This window comes from Papaver somniferum, chromosome 10, assembly GCF_003573695.1.
Source record: "Papaver somniferum cultivar HN1 chromosome 10, ASM357369v1, whole genome shotgun sequence".
Taxonomy (NCBI): Eukaryota; Viridiplantae; Streptophyta; class Magnoliopsida; order Ranunculales; family Papaveraceae; genus Papaver; species Papaver somniferum.
In genome coordinates, this window is record NC_039367.1 from 114817119 (window position 1) to 114843615 (window position 26497).

Consider the following 26497-nt stretch of genomic DNA (forward strand, 5'->3'; position numbering starts at 1 on the left):
AGCTCAAATGTGGTTGAAGCTATTAATGGGGCCAATGGCTATGTTAAATGGACAAATAATAATATTATCCGTGATTGTAAAACTCTTCTAAGGAATTTTCAGTCTTGGAAATGCACATATGTGCGTAGAGAATCAAATGAGGTTGCTAATTGTCTGGCCAAAAAAGCCAGAACAACTAGAACAAACTCAAGTATGTTTAATTCTTTTCCCAGTTGGTTTAAAACTCTTGTTAAAGAAGAGTTGGATGTTATGATTTAATTCTTCAATAAAATTTATCTTTCCTATTAAAAAAAAAGGTTCTTCAATAATTTAGTGATATTCAGATTCCCTAGGAGCAACCATAGTCATGTTTTTAAGAGCCAGATTTAGGGGGGGGGGGGGGGGGGGGGGGGGGAATGTAGTACAACGAGGGTTATTAAAAAGGGGGAAATATTGTTTGGTCTATTTATATCCGGGACACATCAATTTGGTCCTTTTAGAAATCACGTTTTCCATTTGGTCCATAATTATTTAAAAATATTAAACGGACCAATATACCTTTCCGTGTTAATTCCTACTTAATATTTGTAGCAGTTCTTTCTGTCTGATGAACTCTGGAGTTCATTCTTTCAAATGAACACCCAATAAATCCAAACTAAATCGCATATGAAAACAGAGTTCATTTTGTTAAATGAAACACAACACAAAACTTCATTATTATGACAAAAAAACAGAGTTCATTCTTTCAAATGAACACCAGATAAAACCTATAAAATCTTGATGGAAACAAAGTTCATTCTTCAAATGAACACCTGATACAACCTATATGGAAACAGAGTTCATTCTTCAAATGAACACCTGATAGAACCTATAAGAAAACAGAGTTCATTCGACAAAATGAACACCTATCAAAAACTAACTAATTCAAACCTAAAATTGAGTTCATTCTTTACATGAACACACATAAAAAAAAAAAACAGAGTTCATTCGTTACATGAACACACGAGTTCATTCTTTACATGAACATCTAGTAATTCAAGATCTAAAAACAGATTTCATTCTTTACATGAACACACAAAAAAAAATCCATAAAAATCAAAGTTCATCTTCATCAAACACGAGTTCATCTTCAACACGAGCAGCAGCAACAACATGAGTTCATCATCTTCATCTTAAACAACAACAGAGTTCATCTTCATCATAAACAACGACAAAGTTCATCATCTTCCTCTTAAACAACAACACGAGCAGCAACAGCAACATGAATTGCTCGTGGAGACGCCATTGTTACAGCAACAGGAAGAAATCAAAAACAAATCAAAACAAATCCAGAGAAAAAACAAAAAAAACAAACAAAAAGGATTTAGATTTTCACCTTCGAATTAGCAGTGACGAAGAAAAAACATAAATCTATCATTGTCTTCATCATCTTCATCGTGTTCATCATCATCTTCAACCGCAGCAGCATCAAACAGAGAAGAAAAACAAAAAATCTTTGTCGCAAATCGTCGTCTTGTTCATCATCTCTGCAAAATCAAAACCCTAGAACTCACACAAATCTTCATTATGCAACAGCAGAAGAAGAAAAAAATAGAGAGAGAAAAACTAGATCTGAAAATATGGAGGTGAGAGAAAGTAAATCCAAAAATAATTTTTCTCTCTTGATAATTAAGTATATATGTCCTAGGGTGACGTCATGGATGATGTAATGGTCCCAAAAGGGTATTTCTGCCACTACAAGATGACAATTGCATCATCCATGACGTCACCGTAGGACCAAACTGACAGTTGACTCAGTCAACTGGACTAAACATAATACTACCTCCGTCTCTAATTAGATGACCTAGTTAAAATTTACTAGTAAATTTAGAAATGATTTATCTCTCAAACTATACAACAGATTTTCGTAAACTTTGTATCATCGGAAAGCATTTTAAAACACCTATCTAATGAATATAAATATGGCTATCAAATTTTACATATTTCTTATAATAATACTAATCTATCACTCCACTTATTTATGGTATAGATCATCTAATTAGGGACGGAGGGAGTATATTATTTTTAGGACCTATTGGTATTTCCTACTATTAAAATAGCCAAATAGCTAAGCCAAATGTGGCAATCAGATTTAGCAATGGCTGAATATAGCTAGACGCCATTATATGAAGCGTCTCCACCTGGACGCTTATACAAGTAGCTATTTAGAATCCGTTTGCACCAGACGCCATCGTTCAGACATTAATTAACGTGCCATCAGAGACGTTATAATATCCATTTGGTTTCCATAGCAGCTATAAATAGTGTTTGGATATAGCACCTCGTCCACCACTACGCCCAAAAAAGCCAAAGCTAAAAGCTAAATGTAACTTGGCTTTATAACAACTCATGATTGCAGTTGCTCTAAGAGAGTTTTTCATAAACATACCATAAGATCGCACAACTATAATAAAACTTATCAGCTTGCTGATGAGCAACCATAAGCTGAAGCATCATGTTACAGAGACAGCTTTATTTAGTGGCGCAACCAAGGTGTGAGGGTTAATCATTCAAGGGAAGTCGAAGTTCAATCTGGCTTTGTTCACATGATGATCCGAGTACTTCAATACGCACATTACACTGCTGGTTATAGCAGTTACAAACAGGTATTCAAACAAAAATCTGTTCAATGTCCACATGTTTTTGACAATCAATATCCAATGGAGGTTTCACTGCAAAACCTCCTTAAATATAAAACAGGACCTAGAACCCAACAGCCATTGCTGATTTCACAGTTCTATCATGAATTACACAAAGCCGAGATCGAACAACTGAACTCTCAACATGAAGCAAAGACACAACCTTCCATGACAGTAACAGCTTTCTCACGGGTTTTTACTCTCTGGGTCTCTTCATCCAAATGAAGATCCAACACTCCACCTCTTGGAGATGCTTGTAAGGCAAGGAAATCACGTTTTCCCAATTTTTGGCTCCAATAGGGTGCCAATGCACAGTGTACACTCCCAGTGACGGGATCCTGGATGAACATGAACAGTAAATCATTAAAAATGAAAGAAGAAGAGATGAGATGTTGGTAGGTTAAAATAGAATCAAGAATTTCATTGAAATGTTTGTTCTTTTTGTTCTTGTAGTGTTACTGTCAAGCAGTCAAGGATATCTCTGCTTAGCGGCCGATAGAAGTTTCAAATCCACCAAAAGGTAACTCCACCTAGTTTGCTCTCCATAGAGAACTTTCATATGGCATATCAATAAGTTTTATTGGCCTGTCTCTTGATATCAGTCCTAAGTATTATTGGAGTGTAGTTTCCAAGGTCAAATAACAAATATTGACATCATCTATAACTATGAATTAGACAAATATGTGGAGAATTTCACCTCGTTAATACCCAATTTTGGGCAGAAGAACCGAGAAAAGAAACCGAATTTTGACCCATGAGGAGAAATTCCAGTAATAATGACTCCTCTCCCTGTACACTTCTGCAGTTCATCAAACTGCGGCTCCAAATCTGCTACATTCTGTCCTGATGCAAGCTCGACCTGAGAAAAGCAATTTAATTTTTACAGATTGCAGTTGGTTAAGGGAATCACACCTATTAAAACTTGATCAAAATTAACACAAGTAAAATAGGTGGAGGAAGTACAATGAGGTCATCACCAATAGATGTTTTCTTTACGCTAATCACTGAAGCACCATTTAGGGTTTTAGGAATGGAAGGGATTTCATTTGGTTTACATTCAATCACCGAGATTGTGGGAAAATCCAACTCAATCGAGAAATCGTCTTTTGAAGTACTACTCAAAACCTCCAATCTGTCATCAATCTTCCCATGTCCAGGAATCTTTTTAGCAGTCAAAATTCCAGACAATGTGAGGAATTCAATTACATCCGACTTCACTAAACCAGAAGTGAAGAGAACATGTGCAGAAGCTAAAGTTGCATGACCACAAAGTTCAACCTGCAAACAGAGATGATAATCATGAAAAAAACAATATATCAACTACCATAAACCAACCAATCATTTGATTAAAGTTAAACTACAGAAACAGCTTCAGTATAGCGTCTACAAAAACAAAGAACTTGAACTCTTGAATATTTAACATCATCTAAAGAGGTTAAAGATTTCTCTAGCATACATGTACATTTGTTATTTGTTAAGGCTATCATATGCCATAGCTCATACAACTAGGTGAGAGCTTTTGTTGCATATCATTCTATTTTCTCTGTTACTCTACAGTCTCTTCTCAATAACAAATGATACACTTATTGCCGACCTACAACAAGTATCACTATGTCAAATTGAAAAACATCCACCACACTTGCTCGTCTTTCACAAATTCCAATACATTCTCAAAAGGAGGTAAGGAATCACTTCAAAATCAAATTCGCATTGAAATAAAAACCAGAAAGAGGTTGTCGAAGTAAAACCTGAATTGAAATCAAAAAGCAAAAAAGCAAACAGTAGAGAGTGATGGATAATCCATACTACAAAATCAATTTAGAAGTGTGTCACTAAAATTGTATCGAACAGTAGAGAGTGAGAGATAAACCTCAGCAACAGGAGTGAACCACCTAAGATGAAATCTAGGGTTTGATTTGGATTCATCTGCTTCTTGGTGATGATGAATAGCAACTGCTTTTAGCCATTCTTCGTCTCTTTCTTCTTCTAACAAACATACAGCTGCTGGATTTCCCTTGAATGCTACTTCTGTGAACGCATCCACCTAATATTCATCATCATCGTCCCCACAAACAACAACACATATCAAAAGACAGTAAATTAAACGATCCAAGAGTCCAAGACTGAAATAGATATGGTGAAAATCTTACCACAGAAAATTTGACTGGTTTCTTTTCCATTTCTAAGAAATATGGGATATGGAGGGTTTACTGATCTCCAAGATGGAGTTGGTTGACAAGCTGAAGCGCAACTCCTGAAGCACACAACTCCAAACCAGAGGAGGCTGAGAAAAAACAAATGCTTGCGGACTGTGTTCGTTGACTTTGGAAGTTGCAAACCAGTGAGTTTGTTGTCCGGTCAAGAAAGGTAATCAAAAGTTGGAGTGGATGGAGTGGATGGCCTTAGGGAAGAAAGGCGTAAGCAATGACAACTGAATAGAAGCCAATCAATAGTGGAACAGAAGCCAATCAATAGTGGAACGAGGCTCAACATAACTGCGGGTGACAACCATCCCAAGCAAAAGCAGATGCTACCCAACAATTCACGAGAATCCTGTGCCGGAAATATTTACACCACAACCAGGAATGCTTGGTCCGGAAAATCACATAGCCAGAACTCATAAGTTAACCCAACTATTTAAGATTCAATTTTCATAAACGTTCAGATAGATAAGGAAGATGTACACTACAGTGACTGCACCCTGTAACTATAAGGATGAGAAATGAAGTTCTGATTTATTTATTTTTACATTCAGAAATAAATAAAACTAACGAATCCTAACTCTTAAATGTTTTAAAATTACAACAAACACGGAACAACTGTGATTTGTCCATCAGGTTTACCAAATTCCTCCTTCCTTGGACATTTTCAGGAAAGAAGACAAAGTTATGTTTGGAATCTCTACAGAACCCAACTGTTTCTTTTCAATTTTGGTCATCTTTGGTGATTTTGCTTCTTTTGACTTTGTGACAGTAAATGAATCCAAGCCGTAGAACTGTTCCACAAACATGCTAAACACATCAGATTCTGAAAATAACTTTCTAATGTTCTTCTCCACCATTGAAAAACAAAAGTAAATATCAGCAGGCTCTAGTTAATGCCCCGAGAGTGACAAAGAAAATTACCTCACAGACACCATGCAACAACAATCTGTGGAAAGGGTCTTGAACATCTAGCACGAGAACTTCTTTCTCTCCACCTTCCCCGATGAAGGACCGTATGCATTTCTACAAAAAGAAAGTGCACTTCGTCAAGTAGGCATATATATTACAAAGTAGAACCAAATGAAAAGAAAGATTTCAGAAGTATATTCACATAGTATAAACATATACAGAATAGTGCCAGAAGCCGCAATATCAGTCAAGCCATGCACCATCATCATACTGAGAAATCTAATTTGATGATGGTCAGAAATAATGAACTTAGACATGAACGAATTACCAAGATTTGAGGAGATGATGACAAATATGAAGTTGGAAAAGAAAGAGATCCCAATAAGTCTTAAAAACAAGTGCAGGGTTTGATGTAAAGTTCAGGGTATATTTTTGCAGTCACTACATGCACCCCATAGAAGGCAACCCACACTAATCACATGTATCACACCTTTGGTAGACACGAACCATAAGGAGACATGCTCAAGACTAGAGCCATAAACTTGTTAGCACATTTAATAAGAATGCATTCAAGCAAAAAGAAGAGCCTAGCATAAAAACATTTCATCTTTCCAAGCTAACTACTTATTTTATCACATGAAGAGAGAACATAAAAACAGTTGATCTTTTCTCATATAGAAGTTATGTACTTGTACTATCAGAAGAAGAAGAAAGAATCCGTAAATGTGAACATTTTCTTTATAAGTTCCATCATCTGTGATTTACCTCAAAACTATCAATAAGTTCCGACAGAAAACTGCGCCTAAGTGCTTCCCGCGTCCGACAATCTATTCTATGCCACGCTTTCAGAGCAGCAATCTTATCAGCATCAACACAAGCTTTCCTCTTTGCTGATGAACCATTTAGGGATTTTATCATGGTATCCTACAGCAAAAATGAAAACAACATCCTAGCAGATTGAGAGCATGTATAATCCTTTTCCAGCAATGTTACAAGTATTATCGTACCATCCCTGTCACTAGTAAGATGCAATGAAGCATTAATTCATACAAAATCCACAGACATACTAAATCAATAAAGTAGTAAACCAATACAGCACATTCACTCAACTGCCTAGACTAATCAATCAGATACTTCATTTCTCTAATCAACCCAAAACACTTTCCCACAATAAGGAATCTTTTCAACTTGAATGAAAACAAAAACTGCAACCTCTTTATCCATGTCGATATTCCTAAACATATCCCAGTCCCCACATTTGTCATGCAAAATGGTGACACCGGCACACTATCACCTGTCAAAATGAAAAGACACAACAGGTCAGCCAAAACTAGAAAATAGACACTCTAATATAATCACAAATGAGACCAACCATACTTATAATAACAAAATTATAAATAATGTCAAATACAAGGACATTCACAAGCTAAACTATTACCCCATGGTGGTGGAGCAAAGAGGCCTCTAATTTCTTCTGCATCTAAACGAGGAACAAGCTCAATCAATAAACGATCATTCAGCCATCTTCACGACCGCCTATTACTGACCTGCAAAACGCGTGGATTTGTTATAGGGTTAAATGTAAACCAAAAGATATATTCTCAGTTCTCATCGCTAATTGAATCCATCAAGGCAACAATCCATACTATAATACCAGGTCTCATAACTCTATGATTTGACTGTCAGTTTGTTACACCCCCACATATTAAAGGAGCTACTTTTTTGCGGTGTGAGAATCAAAAATAACGTAAAATCAAAGAAAGAGTTTGCATTACTACCCTTCCAGCCAAGCTTTCAAGAAGATCAATTTTCTTCTCAATCAACAAACCCCTAGATTTCATACTCTCGCCTGAAAATCCAATAAAAACACTCATAAAATCAAATCTAGGGTGATTAAATAAAAAAACACACATTTCAAATGACTTCTTTTTTTTTTTTTGGTAACTAAGAACACCCCAACAACAAAAAAAAAAAAGTAAAAACACAAAATGAAAATTACCCTTTGTAAGGTCAAACATGGAAGAAGAAAGAAGAACATCTTCATCTGACCTTAAAACAACATCGGATGTCGCCATGATGAGATCTTAGAACTATATATGTGAGAAATAGTTTGTTTGATTTTGTTCAAGTTACAGAGATTTTTGGTTACTAGATTTGAGAGAAATGATAAGAGTTTGAGATCGTTCGTCCGTTTGAATGTAAAAAAAAAATACAGAGGAAGCACTAAAACAGAACCTTAACAGAGAAAAAAGAATATTCCGAAAGTACTCTTCTCTTAACTAGGGCACGTTACGCGGTGGTGTTATCTTAGTATGTGTGGACTGTGGACAGACTTCGTCATCTGCTGTTACTGGGCTTATATCGGACACGAACAAAATGTTTGTTACTGCCCAGTCGATCTGGCCATATGGGTCAAATACACTAATCATAGGCCCATAATGTAAAGAAAATATGTAAACCTATGAAACATTTTGGAAAAATTATTGCATGCACACAAAATAGATTTTTTTGGAATCCTATTAACGGGGCTTCAACCCAATAGGACTTTTGGGGCTTTATTGGATTATGAATTAGTAAATCCAACAAGTAAGTACTCTTGGATTGGAAAACCTTGTCGTAGACCTATACGTCTGATTTTTATATATTTTGATTATCAGAACCATTTACGGCTGAGAAAACCCATCCGCAAGTTTTAGATATGGTTGGGACGAACAAGTTGTAAGTTCAATTACGCCTGGGAAAACCTAGTCGTTTTTCAACCTCTGTCTTTTTTTTTTTGTGATTATCAGAATAACTTACGGCTGGGATGTACTTACGGCCGAGAAACACTAGCCATAATTCTTTTCGGCTGGGGAAAACAATCTGTAATTTAGATTTATGGTTGAGAATCTAACAACTCCTGACCGTGAACATCTTTATAAACTTTTTTTTACCCGAAATTCATATTTCTTAACCATTCAAAAGCAAAAAAAAGATGGGTTTTCTTAGTTTTTTATTTTTATGATGATCATTTTCATCATGATGAAATTATGATCATCATCTTTATCATGATCTATGAATGAGAATGAGAATGAGAAGATAATAATTTTAGGTTTTCTTTATGATCATCATCTTCATCATGATGAAATTATGATCATCATCTTCATCATGATTTATGAATGAGAAGATAAGGACGAGGAGAAGATAATATATTTAGTTTTTTTTGTTATGATCTTCATCTTCATCATGATGAAATCGTGATCATCATCTTCGTCTTAATTATGATTTGTCAATGAGAAGAGAAGAAGAAGAAAAGATTATAGATTTAGGATTATCTTTTTATGAATAATAAAATTTAGGTAAGGGTATTTTTGACTTTTTCATATACCTTAGGTCCCACTATCCACCTATTAGCTACACATATCATTTTAAGCCCCCAAAATCATATTGGGTTGAAGCCCCGATAATAGGTGTTGATGGTGGATTTTAGTTCAGGACTAAAATTGTAAAAGCCGAAATTATGCGCTAACATCCTGCAAAGGATAAAGCCACTGATAAAATAGAGAATACTTCTCCATTGAAAACTTATAGCATTATCAATTAATGCATGACCAGCCTTGTATTTCCTGTACTGCTTCACTCTTATCATTATTGGTGCGGCATGAATCTCCAAGCATTAAATAAGGAGGCATGTACGAAATACCCGTACAGGCTATAACTCTCAGAGTGTTATACTAGCCCGATCGAGCATCTGGACTGTCTGTATCAGTCTCATAAACGATCAAGACCATCCAACTTCACCAACATGATTGGATGGCTCAGATCGAATCCATAACCCTCAAGCAGGTATTGGAGTATTCACCACCGACCCAATGCGGACCCGCATGGTCGGCCTACCCAAAAGGATAGCATGGCTTGCCAATTCGTCCATCCAAAGCAGCGTGGACGACAAACCCTAAATTTGGGTTTGCAGTACATTACATGTGTCGCAAATCAGTCTCAACCATCCATCTTCGCAGGCATAGATGGAGGGTGTAGAGGTAGATTCAAAGGGCCCAGAGCATGTCAACACAAACACCGTGGGCCCGCCTACATACATGACTGATCGGTCAGGACCAAACATGGATGGTCGTCCCAATTCGTGCGCCCAAACAAGGCATGACGCACGGCTGGAAAAACCCTAATTAGGGTTTTCGATCACGAGCGTCCATTTTCACCTGATCGAACGAAGGGTCTAGGAGTCGATTAAGCAGGTCCAGTGAGTATCAACACGATCATTGTGGGACCACATATCTCCACACCCAATCGGCCAAGGCATATCATGCCTGGTCGTCTCGATTTGCACGCCTAAAGAAGCTGCTTCAACACTCTCTCCAGCAGGAGCCGCTTCAACACTCTCTCCAGCAGAAGCCGCTTCAACGCTCCCTCCACCAGAAGCTGCTTCAACGCTCTCCAGGACCTTCTCGCTCCAGAAGCTGCTTCAATGCTCTCAGCAGGACCCACACCACGTTCGAACATACAAGGTTCACGTTTGGGCAAAGCAAGCACGCCTGGGTGCCACGTTCGAGCAAAGGGAAGACCGATGTTAGTTAGCAAGATCGGTGTTAGTCAGTAAGACCGGTGTTGGTCATAGCAGCAAGGTCGGTGTTGGTAGAAGTAACAAAGCTGGTATACGGGACAAGTCCGGTGTTTGAACGAAACAAGACAGCAAGGTCGGTGTCGGATGAGGCAGTGATTCCGTCAGCAAGGCCGGTGTTCGTCAAGGCAAGGCCGTTGTTGGTCAAGGAGCAAGTCTGGTATTGAGTGAGGCAACATCCGGCCCCAAGCGAAGCAGGCACGCGACGGGTCCCACGTTCGGGCAAAGCAAGCAAGGATGGTAATGATCCATGTCAGCAAACGAGGCCGGTGTTTCCCAAGTCCGTGAAGCTGGTATTGGTCGATATCGCAAGGATAATATCCCGTCACGCAAGCAAAACTGATATCACGTCATGGAAGTAGGCTGGGGCCACGTCAGCAAACAAGGCCGGTGTTGGTCGAGTCCACGAAGCCGGAGTTGATCAAGGTCATAAGGATGGTATTCGAATGAAATGGGCGCACACAGCAGGGCCGGTTTTCAATCGAAGCACAGGGCCGACGTTTGAATCATGTACATGGTGGACCCGTGTTTAATTGAAGCATGCACATCTGCCCATGTTCGAAGCAAGCATGCTTACATCGGGTCCCACGTTCAACCAAAGCATGCACACAGTGGACCCACTTTTAACCGAAGCAGGCACAACAAGCCCACGTTCGATCAAGTAGACGCATGATGAGTCCCACGGTTTAGAGAAGTAGGCGAGCCCACATGCCTATCAAACAGTTGCAACATGGTAACGTTTGGTCGAAGCATATACATGGTGGGGTCCACATCCGTTCATGGTTACATGCACGGAGAATACAAGTTCTATTCCCTTCTTGGATCAAATATCTGAAGGAGGAAACCGGTCCCACCAAGGTCGTCGTCACACCTGGCGTACTCCCACGAACGAAACAGGCGCAACAGTCTGTAGATTAGGCACATCAATCCCACGTTCGATAAAGCAGACGCAATACCCCCTCGACCGAAGCAGGCATAGCAAGGTCGATCGAAGCAGGCAAGACCGACATCATGTTGGGGAACGCTCGCCTGGATGCCTCTTGAACGTGACGTTCTCCAAGGACAAGATGACCCGTCTCTCCTGGTAACATCTAACTTTGTCTCATAAGTTTTATCTTTAACTGTCACCATCTCATGCCTACCCCACAATAATGCAACCATTATACGCTAGGCAGGGGACTTAATGTTGATGGTGGATTTTAGTTCAGGGCTAAAATTGTAAAAGCCGAAATTATGCGCTAACATCCTGCAAAGGATAAAGCCACTGATAAAATAGAGAATACTTCTCCATTGAAAACTTATAGCATTATCAATTAATGCATGACCAGCCTTGTATTTCCTGTACTGCTTCACTCTTATCATTATTGGTGTGGCATGACGACTGAGTGTTGTTCTCAGTATAGCAACACGAATCTCCAAGCATTAAATAAGGAGGCATGTACGAAATACCCGTACAGGCTATAACTCTCGAAGTGTTATACTAGCCCGATCGAGCATCTGGACTGTCTGTATCAGTCTCAGAAACGATCACGACCATCCAACTTCACCAGCATGATTGGATGGCTCAGATCGAATCCATAACCCTCAAGCAGGTATTGGAGTATTCACCACCGACCCAATGCGGACCCGCATGGTCGGCCTCCCCAAAAGGGTAGCATGGCTTGCCAATTCGTCCAGCCAAAGCAGCGTGGACGAGAAACCCTAATTTAGGGTTTGCAGCACATTACATGTGTCGCAAATCAGTCTCAACCATCCATCTTCGCAGGCATAGATGGAGGGTGTAGATGTACATTCAAAGGGCCCATAGCATGTCAACACAAACACCGTGGGCCCGCCTACATACACGACCGATCCGTCAGGACCAAACATGGATGGTCGTCCCAATTCGTGCGCCCAAACAAGGCATGACACACGGCTGGCAAAACCCTAATTAGGGTTTTCGATCATGAGCGTCCATTTTCACCTGAACGAACGAAGGGTCTAGGAGTCGATTAAGCAGGTCCAGTGAGTATCAACACGATCATTGTGGGCCCACATATCTCCACACCCGATCGGCCAAGGCATATCATGACTGGTCGTCTCGATTTGCACGCCCAAACTAGGCGTGGTCACACCTCCCAATTGCAAACTAATCTCGACTACTCAACTTTTCCGGACAAATTGAGTGGCTCAGATCACGTTTCTATGGGGTATTGAGGTATGGACGTGTACACCAGCCCACCGTCTGTATACCAGACTAACCGGCCAAGACCAACCAAGCTTGGTCGTTTCAAAACGCGCGCCCGAAGTTGGCATGACGCGCGACTTTTGCGGCACCGGATTTCTGTCGCAAATTGATCTCAACCACTCAACTTCGCCGGACAAATTGAGTGGCTTAGATCACACTTTCACGAGACAATGAGGTATGGGCGCCTACATCGGCATGGCGTCTACACGCATGCACGATCGGCCCGGACAAAATTGCGTCCCAAGCTTGGTTTTTACCAAGCTGAAGAGTGAAGCTTGCGCACCTTTTTATAAACCCTAATTCCACTAACGGTCGCAGATGAGTGTCTCAAAGATCATCTCGTCCGTTCAACTTCACCTGCTTGGTTATACAACCCTGGTCAGGAGTTAACTGGTTAATGAGGTGTTGTGGTGATTACCATCCTCCACTCTGCCACACCAAGTGATCGGTCAAGTCAGGACTTACATGTACATCCCCAAACGATCACATGAAGATGGCTATACACACATCTATTTTAAGACACTTAATCGTGACTTACTCCATTAAGCCTTAAAACAGCGATGCTTCATACATGCTGAATATATTCAATGCATTACATGCATAGAATTCACGTGATATTTTACAAGTATCAAATTCCAAATAATTTAGTTATTTAACCTAGCATTACATGCTACCTTCTGTGGGTCCCACGATCCACACACTCGAGACATCAATCATGTCACAAACTGGGGGATACATACTGGGGCATTGGTCTGGCGGTTTACAGCGTGCAGCGCACAACGCGCCATCACAAGAACGTGTCAGGAAGTCATGGATGGTTAGTGATGATGGGAGAAGTGGGCAAGACTGATCGTGTAACACTAACACACTCAACTCCACTACTCCATCACTCCACTTTCTCCACTTCCCATGAGAGACGTAGGTTAGGCTCAATGACTTGTATAAATAGGTTTTCCTCCCTATTTTCAAACAGGACAAGACAACAGAAGCAAGTGTTGATACAATCGTATTCCAACACCAGAACTGATAGCTTTCATTCTGTAAGCCAGTTCAGCTTTCTGATACAAGTCATACATAGACAACACCTTCACAATCTCAACACCTTCTTCGCTTCCCTCCCTAAGATCAACCCCATCTCCTTCACTTTGTGACCGAAGCAAGTCTAGAACGACCATTTCTTGGTTTAGGCCAGAATTGTACAGATTTATTTCTCGAATCATAAAGCACTCCCGTGCAGTGCATTTGTTTAGGGTTTAGATTCATTCCTCATCCAGACACCCCAAATTACCAAATTCGGCAGGAATAGTTTTCACCCATAAACAATTGGCGACCACAGTGGGAAATTAATCTCTCAGTTGCAAAATAAATTTTCAAATCCAATTCAATCTTATCAATTTCGAAATGGTGGATCTTAGGTCTGGATCATCAACCAATCCTGACGGGACTAGCGCTGAAAACACTCTCGGTGTTGATATCCCAACCAGTGGTGTCGTCGTGCATCCAGTCAATACCATCAATGTATCTCGTGGAATTACTTCCTCTACTACCAGCACCAGCGGAGAAGGAGGAGATATTCCATTGGGAGTGACACCTCCTATCACCAGAGCCCGAGCAGCCGCAAACCCTGGCATTTCTTCAAGTGTAACGCCTCCAGCCGTCACCAGAGCAACTGCCACCTCTTCATCAGGACGAGGAGCTAGAGGAGAAAGAGGAGGACCATCTCCCATTACCATCGCAGATTTGATGGAGAGGCAGGAAGTCCTTGCTAAGACTCAAATGGATATGACTGCAACTCAGAAAGAGGTACTAACTTTTCTTAAAGCATTAACTGATCGATTGCCACAAGAGACACGACAGCCCCCGGAGCCAACAAGGAACGCATTCAACGCACCAGGAGAAGGTACTTCAGCGGCGCGGGCCTACATGGACCTGATCAAAGAAGCGATAAACGACATACTCGATCTCCTCATCAAGACGACATCAGATATGAACGGTCCTGTCATGGAGATTCCTACACTGGGGACTGATCCTCACAACGATCCCCCTCAAGTCAATAGTCTCACTATGAGCCGGAGGCCGGTGGATCAGGAAGCGGTTTCTCTAGTGGAAAGTTTATGCGAACTTTTACACCTCTCAAAGAATCAACGGGCAGAGACGTTTTGCTGCAATCAACCATAAGAAGGTCACAACCGGGACCTACACGTTACTGCTCCGCATCAAGGATTCAGAATTCAAGAGGTCCCTCATCGACATGGGAGCGTCTTCGAATGTGATTACTCTCAAGACCCTCAGGATGGCCAAGGTTCGCTCAGGCAAGATCGTACGACATCCTACCACAATGACAGACTTTGAAGGAAACCAGACCAGCACATACGGGATCGTCCCTTCAACGTATCACCAATGCATGAGGACTATGCTGGATAAAGAAGTCGTTCGTATTCCTGCATCATTGTCTCCTTACGCACCAATATGCGGAGTAGAACTGTTCGAACTGAGGGAAGCTCCGCGGAAAGGATCAGACAAAGTCCATTGCATCCCACTCTCCACGTGGGGCGTCAATCCAGGAGGAAGACCGACTTGCATCATTGAGGGATAATCCCCACGACGCACATTTGCTGACAAGGCATTCCTCTTCATCCGGTGAAGCCACAACCCATGTTTCGTGGCAACCCGTGACCAGAAAGGGAAAACTGTATATGGACGCCTCTGTTAGCAATCAGCATGGGAGACTATTACCCAGTCTCTCCACCCAACGGAATGATACAACAACAAAGATCCACAGGAAGAGGTGCTGGATGCTCCACGACAGCTGCAAGATGGTACCAACTCCACAACTGATGAGCTCGACGATGATGAATCTCCTAGGCCTATCTCCATCAGCTCGACCTTGTATAAGCATTCATACAATCTCCGATCCAAGCCGGTCAAACAATCTCTGAGGCAATTCAGGCGCGAGATCAGGTGTTACATGGATTCCAAAGACTTGAACGAATGTTGCCCCAATGACGATTTCCTCTACCTAACATCGACATGTTGGTAGATGCTACCAGCGAACACGGCATGTTCTCCTACATGGATGGATGTAGCGGATACAACCAGATAAGGATGTATGAGCATGGTGCAATTACGACAACACCTTCTCTATTGGAAACAACAAGCCTGCCAGTAATGAAGAGCCTCACAATGTTCGTGGAAACATATATTTCACCAACGGGCAATACAATCTTCAGCCTTTGTAAGAAGTTCCGCTGAAGCAGTAAGAGGAAAACCACCGAGATACAACATCCTGCGCGTCCAAGAACGCCAACTCCAACTCCAATAGCACATGCACGAGTGCCACAATGATAAAACAACGTCCAAGATATTCCATGTCTGGACCGACGGCAGCAACATCAATGAGAGACGCTTTCAGAATTTCGTCTCCCGTAGAAGAAGTAGCTGCGTTACCAAAGGAGATTGCACCTGGGTCTTAAGAGGTACATATAGATTCTCCATGTCAAGAGATTCATCATTAGTAAGTCATTCGCATGAAGGAACTTCCCTACTCCTCAAAGACACTATTCGAAGATGATAATGGCAAAGGAGTATGACACTTAGCACTGCCCATCTCAAAGATGGTAAATTTGGAGAGATGCAAGCACGCTATAGTTCCAAGATGTCCAAAGACAAATATATACTCAAGAGTGCAGAAGTATTGTCAAAGGCCGGTGATATTCCTGGACGTCTGTGAAGCGCAACGCAGGCGTAAAGACGGTCTCATGAACCCAGCGTGGAAACATCTATCAAGTAGAAGGATCAATGGATACTCGTGGGCAGGGGACTGTCCCCCTCTTCTTCATTCCATGAGGCAACATCAAGAAGCCATCGGTTCCATCATTAGCTTCTCCCTTTAATAATGAGACGAGCTCTACCACTATATGAAGACCACCAAGTTCGCGCCATCTTCCTCCCAGTCTCTTCTGATCGCAACTGCGGTTGAGAACCGTTGTTCAAGCTTCACCGTAGCAACAACCACTACGGACAGAGGTAATCTGAACTTCTGCATACTTTATTTTCCCACGGAGAAGTAGTAGAGTCACGGAGGAGAGATGGGGATATCTTTATTATGGTAAACCCACCGACCATACAAGATAGAACCATGTAAATCACACTTGGGGACTGAGGCTCAGCATGAAGTTCCTTCACCGTCAGTCAGGGACTTCTTCAACACGGTCAATCAAGAAGCATGTAATTCGCAAGTGTAAATCAAACTGAAGAGGAAGATGCTTCACCGCTCTTCCACAAGAAGCTTGCTTCAATGCTCTCTCCTAAAGAAGCTGCTTCAACACTCTCTCCAGCAGGAGCCGCTTCAACACTCTCTCCAGCAGAAGCCGCTTCAACACTCTCTCCAGCAGAAGCCGCTTCAACACTCCCTCCACCAGAAGCTGCTTCAACGCTCTCCAGGACCTTCTCGCTCCAGAAGCTGCTTCAATGCTCTCAGCGGGACCCACACCACGTTCGAACATACAAGGTTCACGTTTGGGAAAAGCAAGCACGCCTGGGTGCCACGTTCGATCAAAGGGAAGACTGATGTTGGTTATCAAGACCGGTGTTAGTCAGTAAGACCGGTGTTGGTCATAGCAGCAAGGTCGGTGTTGGTAGAAGTAACAAAGCTGGTATACGGGACAAGTCCGGTGCTCGAACGAAACAAGACAGCAAGGTCAGTGTCGGACGAGGAAGCGATTCCGTCAGCAAGGCCGGTGTTCGTCAAGGCAAGCCCGTTGTTGGTCAAGGAGCAAGTCTGGTGTTGAGTGAGGCAACAGCCGGCCCCAAGCGAAGAAGGCACGCGGCGGGTCCCATGTTCGGGCAAAGCAAGCAAGGCTGGTATTGATCCATGTCAGCAAACGAGGCCGGTGTTTCCCAAGTCCGCGAAGCTGGTATTGGTCGAGATCGCAAGGCTAATATCCCGTCATGCAAGCAAGACTGATATCACGTCATGCAAGTAGGCTGGGGCCACGTCAGCAAACAAGGCAGGTGTTGGTCGAGTCCACGAAGCCGGAGTTGATCAAGGTCATAAGGCTGGTATTCGAATGAAATGGGCGCACACAGCATGGCCGGTTTTCAATCGAAGCACAGGGCCGACGTTTGAAGCATGTACACGGTGAACCCGTGTTTAATTAAAGCATGCACATATGCCCATGTTCGAAGCAATCATGCTTACATCGGGTCCCACGTTCGACCAAAGCATGCACACAGTGGACCCACGTTTAACCGAAGCAGGCACAACAAGCCCACGTTCGATCAAGCAGACGCATGATGAGTCCCACGGTTGAGCGAAGTAGGCGAGCCCACATGCCTATCAAACAGTTGCAACAGGGTAACATTTGGTCGAAGCATATACATGGTGGGGTCCACATCCGTTCATGGTTACATGCACGGAGCATATAAGTTTTATTCCCTTCTTAGATCAAATATATGAAGGAGGAAACCGGTCCCACCAAGGTCGTCGTCACACCTGGCGTACTCCCACGAACGAAGTAGGCGCAACAGTCCGTCGATTAAGCACATCAATCCCACGTTCGATCAAGCAGGCGCAATACCCCCTCGACCGAAGCAGGCATAGCAAGGTCGATCGAAGCAGGCAAGACCGACATCATGTTGGGGAACGCTCTTCTGGATGCCTCTTGAACGTGACATGCTCCAAGGACAAGATGACACGTCTCTCCTGGTAACATATAACTTTGTCTCATAAGTTTTATCTTTAACTGTCACCATCTCATGCCTACCCCACAATAATGCAACCATTATGCGCTAGGCAGGGGACTTAATGTTGATGGTGGATTTTTGTTCAGGGCTAAAATTGTAAAAGCCGAAATTATGCGCTAACATCCTGCAAAGGATAAAGCCACTGATAAAATAGAGAATACTTCTCCATTGAAAACTTATAGCATTATCAATTAATGCATGACCAGCCTTATATTTCCTGTACTTCTTCACTCTTATCATTATTGGTGCGGCATGACGACTGAGTGTTGTTCTCAGCAGAGCAACACGAATCTCCAAGCATTAAATAAGGAGGCATGTACGAAATACCCGTACAGGCTATAACTCTCTGAGTGTTATAATAGCCCGATCGAGCATCTGGACTGTCTGTATCAGTCTCAGAAACGATCACGACCATCCAACTTCACCAGCATGATTGGATGGCTCAGATCGAATCCATAACCCTCAAGCAGGTATTGGAGTATTCACCACCGACCCAATGCGGACCCGCATGGTTGGCCTCCCCAAAAGGGTAGCATGGCTTGCCAATTCGTCCAGCCAAAGCAGCGTGGACGAGAAACCCTAATTTAGGGTTTGCAGCACATTACATGTGTCGCAAATCAGTCTCAACCATCCATCTTCGCAGGCATAGATGGAGGGTGTAGATGTAGATTCAAAGGGCCCAGAGCATGTCAACACAAACACCATGGGCCCGCCTACATACACGACCGATCCGTCAGGACCAAACATGGATGGTCGTCCCAATTCGTGCGCCCAAACAAGGCATGACGCATGGCTGGCAAAACTCTAATTAGGGTTTTCGATCATGAGCGTCCATTTTCACCTGAACGAACGAAGGGTCTAGGAGTCGATTAAGCAGGTCCACTGAGTATCAACACGATCGCTGTGGGCCCACATATCTCCACACCCGATCGGCCAAGGCATATCATGCCTGGTCGTCTCGATTTGCACGCCCAAACTAGGCGTGGTCACACCTCCCAATTGCAAACTAATCTCGACTACTCAACTTTGCCGGACAAATTGAGTGGATCAGATCACGTTTCTATGGGGTATTAAGGTATGGACGTGTACACCAGCCTGTATACCAGACTAATCGGCCAAGACCAACCAATCTTGGTCGTCTCAAAACGCGCGCCCGAAGTTGGCATGACGCGCGGCTTTTGCTGCACCGGATTTCTGTCGCAAATTGATCTCAACCACTCAACTTCGCCGGAAAAATTTAGTTGCTTAGATCACACTTTCACGAGACAATGAGGTATGGGCGCCTACACCGGCATGCCGTCTACACGCATGCACGATCGGCCCGGCCAAAATTGCGTCCCAAGCTTGGTTTTTACCAAGCTGAAGAGTAATGCTTGCGCACCTTTTCATAAACCCTAATTCCACTAACGGTAGAAGATGAGTGTCTCAAAGATCATCTCGTACGTTCAACTTCACCTGCTTGGTTATACAACCTTGGTCAGGAGTTAACTGGTTAATGAGGTGTTGTGGTGATTACCATCCTCCACTCTACCACACCAAGTGATCGGTCAAGTCAGGACTTACCTGTACAGCCCCAAACGATCACTTGAAGATGACTAGACACACATCTATTTTAAGACACTTAATCGTGACTTACTCCATTAAGGATACTTCATACATGCTGAATATATTCGACGCATTACATGCATAGAATTCACGTGATATTTTACAAGTATCAAATTCCAAATAACTTAGTTATTTAACCTAGCATTACATGCTACCTTATGTGGGTCCCACGATCCACACACTCGAGACATCAATCATGTCACAAACTGGGGGATACATACTGGGGTATTGGTCTGGCGGTTTACAGCGTGCAGCGCACAACGCGCCATCACAAGAACGTGTCAGGAAGTCATGGATGGTTAGTGATGATGGGAGAAGTGGGCAAGACTGATCGTGTAACACTAACATACTCAACTCCACTACTCCATCACTCCAGTTTCTCCACTTCCCATGAGAGACGTGGGTTAGGCTCAATGACTTGTATAAATAGGTTCTCCTCCCTATTTTCAAACAGGACAAGACAACAGAAGCAAGTGTTGATACAATCGTATTCCAACACCAGAACTGATAGCTTTCATTCTGTAAGCCAGTTCAGCTTTCTGATACAAGTCATACATAGCCAACACCTTCACAATCTCAAAACCTTCTTCGCTTCCCTCCCTAAGATCAACCCCATCTCCTTCACTTTGTGACCGAAGCAAGTCTGGAACGAACATTTATTGGTTTAGGCCAGAATTGTACAGATTTATTTCTCGAATCATAAAGCACTCCCGTGCAGTGCATTTGTTTAGGGTTTAGATTCATTCCTCATCCACACACCCCAAATTATCAAATTCGGCAGGAATAGTTTTCACCCATAAACAATAGGATCCTTTTTTTGATATGTAGTTATGTATCTTCTGAACCCCCGAGTGCATTTTTCGACTTCAAAAATGTATACAGTTACAGATCATTTTGTAAGGGGGAGTGGTTTTCATTGTGAGATGAAGCATTGACTAAGGGGGAGTGATACATATCACCGTAGTATTATTGTCAAAGTTGTGATACTTTTGGACTTTGATGCTGCGTAATAATACTATGACACTGTATAACAATAATTGAGAACAATTGTTTTCTTAATGTTACGGCTACAGATCCTCAACAACAATGATGCTGAGTTGAACACGTTCAAAATCACTGGAGTACTTGGAAGTGACGAAGATTTCGAGTAATGTTGAAGAATCAAGGAAATCAAGCATTTGGATGAGAAGCTACAAAATTTATTTATTTTGTAATCCATTTGTATTGATAGTATTATCACTAAAATTGACAAAGGGGGAGACTGTTAAAGCACTGCTCGGTCGAACTCGCAAGCGTGGCTATCTCAATCTTGTTGTCAAGTTTAGTTGCCAAAACTATAAGTCTTGATTTCTAGTCTACTTATAGCTATGTCTCGGATTAGGATATAATTAATGTATAGTTGAGCTTTATACTTCACAACGTTCGTCGATTGAAGACGAAGAACTACTAAGGAGAGATCGTGGAACTTCAAAAACAAAAGGTATGTGGAGACTTGAACTCATCTATCACTCAGAAGTCTATTTCTATTCTATCTCATATTGATACAAAATTTGTATAGCTATATAGACTTTATATTATACACATTTGATATTTCGAGATGAGTTTAACTCGCTTACATATTTCTCAAAATATTTGTCGGTAAGCTTTCGCTTTAACTAAGTTCATCTTTATTCTTGACGAAAGTCAAAAGATGATCATGTGAAAATCGCCTGGTAACATCTTACATGATTTGTGTGAGACAGTCATTTGATGTAGACTCGGAATGTTTCGTATTGATCTAATGATCACTTGAAAATTGCTTTGAAGCTAATAGTTTGTGTAAGACAGCTATTCCCGTCTTCAAAGAATGTTTCAATGATTAATATGGAGTTTAGAACGATTAACCATTGATTGGATATAACACAGTATGCGTACTTGTATGCTAACTGTTGCAAGTTATTCAAAGTCCGGGAACCATAGTATGCATACCCGTATATGTACTGGTTTGATAGTTGAAGTCTAGGAACTTAGTATGCATACCCGTATGCGCACCGGCTGAAAAGTTCAAGTCCGGGAATTCAACTGAGTTTGGTCACATACGACAGTATGCGTACCCGTTCCCATACTTGCAAACCCAGACCAAGTTCGGAACTCTAAGTATGCGTACCCGTTTGCATACATGAGTGGGTTAAGTTCTAAAATCGGTTTGTTCATAAAAAAATACGTTTATATATTAAGGAATGCAATATTTTGCAAACCGGCTATAATGTTCATGAATTGATTCAAGTGAATCAAAATCGATTTTTCTTCAATTATGTCTTGTATACTTCTATGAGAAAATAAACAATTGAACAAATCCATAACTAGTTTCATTTCAGTCATTTGAACTAGTTGTGATTAAGATGAACAAGGTTGATATGAAAGTGTTCATATTGAAAAGTGGGGGTACAACAACCTCACCCAATATTTCTCTTAGCAATCTGTATGGTACTAACTCCAATATACTTTTAAGAGAATCAACTAGACAGTCAGACTCAATCTTAATAAAAATTATATCAAAGAGTTATATATATATATATATATATATATCAATTTCTCAATTCAATCCTTACTCAAAAAAATATAAATCTGCGACCTGATTGAATACAAGAGAAATAACTTGAACAGTACCAAAGACCAATGTTCAAGGATCAATCAATTTCAATCAACAAACAAAGGTTGGATTTACCAATTGATCGTTTCAATGGACAACCTGTGAAATTTCAATTATACAACAAAATATAATGCAGAAAAGAAATAACACAGACACCAGAAGTTTTATTAACAAGTAAACCGCAAATGCAGAAAAACTCTGGGACCTACTCCAGATTGAACACACACTGTATTAAGCCGCTACAGACACTAGCCTACCGAAAACTAACTTTGGTCTGTACTGTAGTTGAACCCCAATCAATCTCACTCTGATCCAAGGTACAGTTGCGCTCCTTACGTCTCTGATCCCAGCAATATACTACGCACTTGATTCCCTTAGCTGATCTCACCCACAACTAAGAGTTCCTACGACCCAAAGTCGAAGATTTTAATAAACAAATCTGTATCACACAAAAAGTCTACAAGAATAGATAAATCTGTCTCCCACAGAAATACCTACGAGTTTTGTTCCGTCTTTTGATAAATCAAGGTGAACATGAACCAATTGATATACCGGACTTATATTCCCGAAGAACAGCCTAGAAATATCAATCACCTCCCAATAATCTTAATCGACTTGCGAAACAAGATATTGTGGAATCACAAACGATGAGACGAAGATGTTTGTGGCTACTTTTATCTTGCCTATCGGAGAAATTAATCTCAAGCCAATCTTACGATTGCACTCAATCACGATAGAAACAACAAGATCAGATCACGCAACTGCAGAGAAAATAGAATAGATGGGTCTGGCTTCACAATCCCAATGAAGTCTTCAAATCGTTAACCTACATGGTCTCGATAGAAACCTAAGGTTAAAGGAGAATCGACTCTATCTTATATGACTAGTATCACACAGGAGGTGTATGGATTAGGTTTCCCAGTTGCTAGAGTTCTCCTTTATATAGTCTCCAAATCAGGGTTTGCAATCTAAGTTACCTTGCTAACAAAGCATTCAATATTCATCGTTAGATGAAAACCTGATTAGATTCAAGCTAATATCTTTCAACCGTTAGATCAAACTTAGTTTGTTATACACACATGAAATGTAACTTCATTTAGGTTTGAGTAACCGTACCTAAACGTGTTCAAGTCGTTGGTTCAACAGTAGTTAACAAATGGTTAGCCATATGAGCACTTTCATATCAACCTTATTTATCTTCACCATAACTAGTTCAAATGACTCAAAAGAACTAGTTAGAGAGTTGTTCAATTGCTTAGATCTCATAGAAGTATATAAGACACAATCGAAGCAAAAACGATTTTGGTTCACTCGAATAAATTCATGAAAATTATAGCCACAGTTTGCAAAGATTGCATTCCTTAGTTTATATATGTCTTAGTTCACGAATAAACCGTTTTTAGAAAATAACCCACTCAAGTATGCATACCTGTACACATACTTAAGTACCCGGATTGAGTTTGTTTTCAGTTCACAAACTCGAGTACAAATTCACGGGATGTAAACTTCCGGCAATACGCGTACGGGTACGCGGACTTAGCTCCCGGACATCCTAAACCAATAAAGTACGCATACTTTGGTTCAAGGATTTTGGACTTACACAAGTATGAGTTCACATACAATATTTATATCCACTCAAGGTTATATATTTTAAACTCTCATTTCAATCATTCAAACATTCTTAGAGGATGTTAAATAGAGGTTATTCACACACTATTTTTCATCAAAGCGATTTTCAAGATATTGAAATAATCAACATGACTTTCGTCACGAGTAAGATGAACTTGGCCAAAGCGAAAGCTTACAACACATATTTCGAGATATAGATAAGCGAAATATACTCCGCTCGAAATAGCAAATGTGTATAACCGAAGTCTATATAGCAATACGAATTTTGTCTTAAGATAGGAGATAGAGTAGATAGACTTTTGAGTAATAGATAATTTTAAGTCTCCACATACCTTTTTGTCGATGAAGATCTACCAGTTCCTTGAGTAGTTCTTCGTCTTTGCATGACGAACGCTGTGGAGTCTAGAGCTCAACTACACTTTCTATCCTAGTCCGAGACTTGGCTATAAGTAGACTAGAAATAAAGACTTATAGTTTTGGCAACTAAAACTTGACAAACAAGCTTGAGATAGCAACGCTTACGAGTTCGACCGATCATTGCTCTAACAATCTCCCCCTTTGTCAATTTTAGTGACAAAACTATCAATACATATGGAATACAAAATAAATAAACTTTGCAGCTTCTCATCCACATGCATGATCTCTTTGGTTCTTCAACATTACTCGAAATCTTCGTCACTTCCAAGTACGCCAATGATTCCAAAGATATTCAATGTAACATCATCGTTGTTGAAGATCCGTAGCCATAACAATGATAAAACAATTAACTAACAAGGTTGTTACTTCAAATTTCACATCCACTTCTCCAATATATTTGCATATTCTTCCAGGGAGAATTGATATCGAAATATCATTATGTTGTCATCCTTATGCAAAACAAAAGAATAACAACAACCAACCTTTACCAGAGAAAGGTTGAAAACCGGTTTTTAACTATTGCAAGCCAAAGTTGAAAACCTCGAAACACATATGCTTTTATGCTAAACCAAAACCGATTCAATATATTGTGACTTTTTCACATATTGTTTCTATCAGAACCCCTCATGATCCTTTGATAAAGCCTACCAACATGGGCTGGAACTTAATCCTGCTAAATCAAAAAGTCACCCAAACCATAAAGGTTCACAACATTATGAGATCAAATATCAAGGTTTGAAAACTGAAATCAAACATCCCATAAACATACATAGCAATAACATAAATCATTCAAGCACATGCTATGTAATTCAAAAACTATCACAAGAAAAACTATAAATCAAATAATTTTATTCATAATAAGATAGTTTTCCAAAATATATTTAAGATTCCGTATTTTTCAGGAACACAATAGCCATGGTTCTTATAATGAAAAATTCTAAGAGGAATCTTATGCATTTTTGAGATGCAACCTGTCTCATAGAGTATTGTATCATTACTACTAAACATGTTAGTATCCAAGACAATGATATACAATTCTATGATATCCCACTGATTATGTAAGTCTTTCAAGACATACATGGACATAATTCCAAATCCTAAAACATTTAGGAACAAGAGCATTATATACTTCATCCGGGTCTGCCACCACGAATTTTTGAAGTAGTCAAATCCTACCGTTACGTTAACTGAATCGACCATTAGATTCAATTTCTTATACGTTGGATCGCATCAAACACAGATTGTTAGATATTTTCGTGTTTGCCTGCTCTGATACCAATTGAAAGACGATGGTACCCAAATATACCTCAAACTAAAACTTTTCCACCTATAAGTACTTTCTCGGAAAGTGATTGTCTATGGACTGAGTCGAGACAATACAACAAATCGGTTCACACTTTGTGTGGTCGTCTATGGATACGAGATCGAGACAATACACAATGAAGTATGTTTACTTGATAAAAGGTTCGGACTTAACCAAACACAGTAGGATTGCTTATCAAGTAAATAGAAATTAACGTTTGTGTAATTTACTTTAAATTATAATAACAACAATTATAATTGCGGAAAATAAAAGTAAATGACACAACAAGATTTTGTTAACGAGGAAACCACAAATGCAGAAAAACCCCGGGACCTTGTCCATAATTGAATACTCTCAGGATTAAGCCGTTATACAAAATCAAACCAACTTCGTATAGTTGAGACCAAGCAATTAAACCTATATTTCACCTAGTTCCGTATGTATTCTCACGCCTCCAACCTGTAATAAGTCACGTACTTGGAACAATTCTTTTGGTTCGTATTCCAAACAATAAAGGAACGACAAATCTGTTTGGTATCAACTCTTTTCAACCA

General features: G+C 40.7%; 1 pseudogene; it reads right to left on the reverse strand.

The window, feature by feature from the left end:
• Positions 1–2585: 2585 nt before the first annotated feature.
• On the reverse strand, positions 2586–8017 carry LOC113318231 (annotated as a pseudogene).
• Between the last annotated feature and the right edge of the window lie 18480 nt (positions 8018–26497).